Source organism: Macrobrachium nipponense, chromosome 24 (assembly GCF_015104395.2).
Source record: "Macrobrachium nipponense isolate FS-2020 chromosome 24, ASM1510439v2, whole genome shotgun sequence".
Taxonomy (NCBI): Eukaryota; Metazoa; Arthropoda; class Malacostraca; order Decapoda; family Palaemonidae; genus Macrobrachium; species Macrobrachium nipponense.
This window is the reverse complement of record NC_061091.1, coordinates 35842998-35849857: the sequence shown is the minus strand read 5'-3', so window position 1 is coordinate 35849857 and position 6860 is coordinate 35842998.

Genomic DNA, 6860 nt, shown 5'->3' with positions numbered 1-6860 from the left:
TTTCAAAAAATCATCTGGAAAATCGCCTAAATCTAGGACATTATATTAATTATTACAAAAATCATTTGAGTCTTATTCAATTGTTGTTGGCAGTTTTCTTGTTCAAAACTCATCATAAAAATCGCCTAAAAGATGAAATTAAATAGAGAAACAATGATAGATTTTTTAAATAATTCAAATATATTTCAATTTTAGTACGTAATTTTTTAAAATTTTGTTTATCTTTTTGATGACTGATTTTTGTTTCAAAAATCACTCAAAAATCGGTTAAAATTTTCTTTTGTTATTGATGACAGATTTCTATTTCAAAAATAATTTTTAAAAGTATTTTAAATTTTGTACAATATGTTTGAGAGTTTGTTCCTATGGATGAATTTTGTTTCTAAAATCATTCAGAAAATTGGCTAAAATAAGACAATATATTTAAAATTAAAATCAGTTAAAAAATTAATTTGAATTCACTAACTTTGATAGCTTTTCCCTCTTTTTGATGACCAATTTTTATTTCAAAAATTATTTAAAAAATCGCCTAGAAATAGAACGTAAAATGTTTGAAAAATACATCTATAAATTTGTACAAAATATTATTGAGTATATTTCCTTTTTTATTTTGGCTATTTTTTGTTTCAAAACTCAATATAAAAAATTCGCTAAAAAAAAAGGGGGGGGAGAAACGGAATAAATACAGCATTTTAAGAATTTTCGCCCTTATTTCGATGACTGATTTTTATTTAAAAAATAATTTAATAAAAATATGAAAATGAATATAACATTAAAATTTAGACAAAAGCTAGAATCATTCATCAAAAAGATGCAAAAAAAAAAATATTGTATATAAATTCAAATAAGGTTTTTAGTTTCATTTTTTGTCCTTTCTTTTGCGATTTTCGTAATTATTCATCAAAATGGGGTGAAAAACTCCCAAAATTTTAGTTCATAATTATTTTTTTAAACAGTTCTTTTATATTGTATTTATTGTCCTAATTTAGGTAATTTTCGAAATGATTATGGAAACAGAAGTCAGAATTAAATCGAATGCAAAATTATCATAAATGTTGTATTTTTCCCCTTTTTTAGGTGATTTTTATAATGATTCTTGACACCAAAATCTTGCATCAAAAGATGAAAACAAACTCTTAAAAATTGTATACCAAAATTGAAACTTTTTTTAAATGTATGTGGTTTTTTGAAAGATTTTTGAAACAAAATCACACATCTGAAGGAGGACTAAAACGCGGTAAATATTTCATTTAAATTGATATATATTTAAGCTTTTTCATGTTTAATTTCTGTTTTTAGCATTTTTATTATGATTTTAGAAACAAAAAAACAAAAACCTAAAAATATTGTGCAAAAACTGGAATATTTTTTAAAACTTTTTATGCTATATTTCTTGTCAGATTTTTAGGCGATTTTTATAATTATATTTGAAAAAAAGATCAGTCAAAAATGAGTGTACAATCCAAAAATTAAATAATTATTTTTACATGCCTATTTGAAATTTATTCCTCTTTGTGATGGATGATTTTTGCTTCAAAAATCATTTAGAAAATTGGCAAAATTCGGACAATGAACTTCAAATTAAAAGCAGTTTGTAAAAGGTTTAATTTGAATCTAATATTTTTAATATTTTGCCCGATTTTTTATGACTGATTTATATTTCGAAAATTATTTACACACCCGAAATTCGGGCAATAAATGTAACAAAATCATTTAAGAAATATATAAATTTTTGCATAATACTTTTGAGAGTTTTTACCTCCTTTATTTTGGCGATTTTTGTATCAAAAATAAATATGAGAATAGCCTGAAAAAGGGAGGTGGGCGAAGAAAACGATTTTTTTTTTATCTTTCAATTTAAATACAATATTTTTAACTATTGATCAAACCAAAATAAGAGGGCCAAACTCCCAAAAAGGAAGCCAATAAGCTCGAAGATAGTATTGCATTTAAAATTACATATTTTTAGAGCTTTTCTCTATTTAAATTTGAACTTTTTATTTTTTAAAGAATTTTTTATAATGATTAATTCAAACAGAAAAACGCCACAAGGTAGTGGTAAAAACCGAAATAATTTTTTTATTACCTTTCAGGTTACATTAACAATCTACAAAAATAGATATTTTCCATTCTTTTTGCAAAAAAAAATAAGTTACCCAAGAGAAAAGGTTAAAAACAAAAACCCAACAAACATGTTCAAAAGATGAACTAAGATTTTAAAACACTAAATGAAAATATTGCTTTAAACTTTTTAATTAAGTTTACATTTATTTTCATATATTTATGCGATTTTTGAAAGCCTTTTGAGACAAAAATATCAATCATCAGAAAGAGGTCATAATCTAAAAAAAAATATTGTATTTAATTTGAAATATATTTAAATGTTTTTGTCTTTCATTAATTTTTTTAGTTGTTTTTCTAATTAATTTTTATCAATAAACAGCCTTAACAAAGGGGGGAAAACTAAAAAATTTATCGATGTTTTAAATTTTTATGTGCTATTCATTGCCCTATTTTAGGCCAATTATTATATAATTTTTGAAATAAATATTAGTCCTAAAAAACGATAAATTTATTAAAAATATTGTATTCAAATTAAATTCTTTTTTAAACTGATTTTAAATCATTTGAAAATCTCATAAAATTTGACAATTAATGTACCATAAAAATCTGAAACAAATATATTTTAATTCAAATAAACTATTTATGGTAAAATATTGTATCTAAATTGAAAGATTTAAGGCTTTTTATGTATCTTTTTTGTCTTTTTATAATTTTAATACACTATGTGTGGTAAAATATTATATGTAAATTGAAATAATTTTTAAAGCTTTTTAGGTCTCTCATTTTGTTTTTTTTTTATTCAAATACACTATTTATGGTAAAACTGAAATATTTCTGAAACTTACCATAAAAAGTGCATTTGAATAAAAAAAAAAAAATAAAAAAAAAAAAAAATGAGAGACCTAAAAAGCTTTAAAAATTATTTCAATTTACATATAATATTTTCTAAGCAAATTTTTTAATAGTTTTTTAAACAAAAATCCGCCACCAAAAACCAAAAAGAGGAAAAACTCAAATACTATGCAAAAATTGAAATTATTTTAAAACGTTTATTTTCCCCTTCTTAGGCGTGTGTTTTACATGATTTTCGGTATCAAAATCATAAAAAAGAAGCCAAAAACTCCCAAAATATTGTATCCAAACTGTATTATTTTTAAACTAATATAAATTCATTGTGTTATTTTTAGACGATATTTTAAATTATTTTTAAAAAAACCATCATAAAAAAAAAAAAAAAAAACTTCAAAAATTTTGTTATATTAATTTCTAAAAGTGAGGGAAAATCCATTAAATATGTATTCAAATAAAATACAAAAAAAAAATTACTTTTTGAACTGTAGCGTGCTTTTTTTAATTAATCATTTTTAATAAAAATATAAAAAAACTGAAAAAGTTTCGTAAAATTTGGTACATTCATGATCCTTTTTAAAGAAATTTTTGAAATAATTTTTAAACAAAATCGTCTATAAGGGCAAGAAACCCATTTAAATAAAAAAATTTAGCCTTTTTCTGTTTTAGATTTTTAAAAAAAATTTGGTTAAAAGGATTTTTTATGACTAAAACAAATTTTTTTAAACGCTTTTTAAGAGAAGAGAAATATTTTACAAAAATTATTATTTTAAAACCATTTTTTTAAAAAATGATTTTTGAATTTAATTGGGCAGTATTTTTAGCCAATTTTTTTTAAATAAATTTCTTTTAAGACAACTTGAATGTTTGAAAATCCTTAAAGTTCGGTATAGGAATTGAAATGTGATTTAAAATTTTTATATTAATGTTTCGTTGTCATTTTTTTTTATTTGGTTTCTTAAATGATTTTTGAACACAAAATTCAAAAAAAAACTTTTCAGGCTATTCATAATTGATTTCTGAATTCAAACGACAAAATAAGCCGGGTGAAACTCTAAAAATTCATTGTGGCAAAAAATTATATAAATTTCCTTTAAAATTGCTTTTTATGGTTACATTTTATTGCCCGAATTTAGTTAGTTTTTGAAAAAAAATTTTTGAAATGAAATCAATAATTAAAAACCGGTTTAAAGAAACTAAATACAAACATAAAAATAAAAATAAATAAAATAAAAAAGAATAATAAAAAATTAAAAATTACATTAATAAGATAAATAAATAACATTTACAAAAAAAAATAAATAAAATAACTATATAAAAATAAATAAAAAATGAATAAATTGAAATCGATAAATAAATAAGTAAAAATAAATTTTTAAATTTAGAAATAATAACAAATACTTAATAAATAAAATAATAAATAAATATAAATTAAATAAATTAAAACCAAACAAATAAATAAAAAATATATGAATTCGATAAATAAATAAATTGAAATAACCAATAATAAAATAAATTTTAAATTTAAAATTTAAGAATTTAACCTAAAATAAAATCGAACATTTTTAGAAATAACCCTAAAAATAAACAAAAAATTTTAAAACAAAAAGTTAAAATAAATAAATAAATAAAATAAAATAAATAAATAAAAAATAAATATACTAAATAAATTAAAAAAACAAACCAAATAAAAAAATAAAAAAATAATAAAAATTAAATAATAATAAATTAGAAATTTAAAAAAAGAAAAAATAAATAACTAAAAAAAATTAAATAAATAGAAATAAATAAATAAAAATAAAAAAATAAAAAATAAATAAATAAAAATAAATATAAATAATAAAATATAAAAAAAAAATAACAAAAATAAATAAAAAAAACATAAAAATAAATAAAAAAATAAAAGGATAAAAAAAAAAATAACGAAATAATAAATAAGGGGAAATAAAATAAAAATAATACAATTAAAAACTAAAAAAAATGAATAAATTAAAACTAATAAATAAATAATTAAAAAACAATAATAAATAATTAAAATTAAAAAATAAACAAATAAAAAATAAAAAAATATGAATAAAAATAATTAGAAAAAATAAAAATAAATGAATCTAAAAATAAATAAATAAATAAAATAATTAAAGTAAAATAAAACAAAAAGAATAAATAAATAAAAATAAATTATAAAAATAAATAAATTTAAAAATAAATAATTAACCATATAATTAAATGAATAAAAAATAAAAAAATAAATAAATAAATAAAAATAAATTTTAAGATGAATAAAAATAATAAATAAAAATAAATAATAAAATAAAATAAATTTAAATAAATAAAATGTTACAAAAATTGAAAGAAATATAATAAATATTAAAAAATAAAATTAAATATTAATAAAACCGGAATTTTAGGATAATAAATTAAATAATAATAAAATAAATTAGATAAATAAAAAAAAATTAAGAAAAATAAAAAAATAAAATATTAAATAATAAAAATATTTGAATAAAAATTAATAAAAATAAAATAATAAATAATTTTTGAATAAATAAATAAATAATAATTAATTAAATAAATAAATTGAAAAAAATAACATATAAATAAGTTAGAAAAAAAATTAAAAAAATTAAAACCCTAGATAAATAAATAAATGAAAATAAATAAAATAAATAATAAATCATAACTAAATAATAATAAAAATAAAAAATAATAAAAAACAAAATGAATAAATAAACAATATTTAATAAATAAAAATAAATTAAAAATATAAGAAAATAAATAAAAAAAATAATAATATATGGAAACTAAAAAAATAAATTAAAAAAAAATAAATTAAAAATAAAAATAAAAAATGAATAAATAAAAACGAAATAAAAATAAACAAAAATTAAAAATAAAAAAACCATAAATAATAAGTAATAAAAGTAAATAAAATAAATAATAGAATAAATTAAAAAAATTAAAGAAGAAAAAAAATAAATAAAATAAAAATAAAAAAAAAAAATAAAAAATAAAATAACAAAATAAAAATAAGAAATAAAAAATTCAATAAAATATAAACAAATAAAATAAATAAAACATAATAAATAAAAAATAAGATAAAAATGAAATTAACAAAAAAAAAATAAATTAAAAATAAAAATTAAATAAAAATGAAAAAAATAACTAACTAAATAAATAAATAACAAAAATTACAATAATTAAATTTAAATTAAATAAAAAGTAAATAATAAATAAAAATACAAAAAATAAAAAAATTAAATAAATTTAAATAAAAATCATAATAATAAAATGAAAATAATATAAATTAAAAACAAATAAAAATAAATAAATAACAGTAAATCCATAAATAAAATCAAATAAATAAATAAAAAAATAAAATAAATAAATAGATAAAATAAATAAAGAAATAAATAAAATAAATAAATAATAAATAAAATAAAAATAACTAAATAAATATATTAATAGAATAGAGTAAAAATAAATAAATAAAATAAAATAATAATAAGTAAAAATAATAAGAATAAATAAAATAAATTAAAAAAAAATAAATAAATAAATAAAAATAAAATAAACTAAATAATAATATTAATAAATAGATAAAAATAAATAAATAATAAAAATAAACAAATTAAATAAATAAGATACAAATTAAATTAAACCTAAAAGAATAAATAAATAAAAAAATAAAAAGAAATAAAAAATACAATAAATAATATAAATAAAATAATAAATTAAAATTAGAAAAATAAATAAAAATAAATAAAATAATTAAATAAAAATAGAAAAATAAATAAAAAATAAAAAATAAATAAAAAAAATAAAATAAATAAGAAAAATCATAAAAAATAACATAAATAAAATAAAATATATAAAAAAAAATAAAATAAAAATAAAAAATAATAAATAAAAATAAAAAAAAATAATAAATAAAGAATAAAAAAAATAAA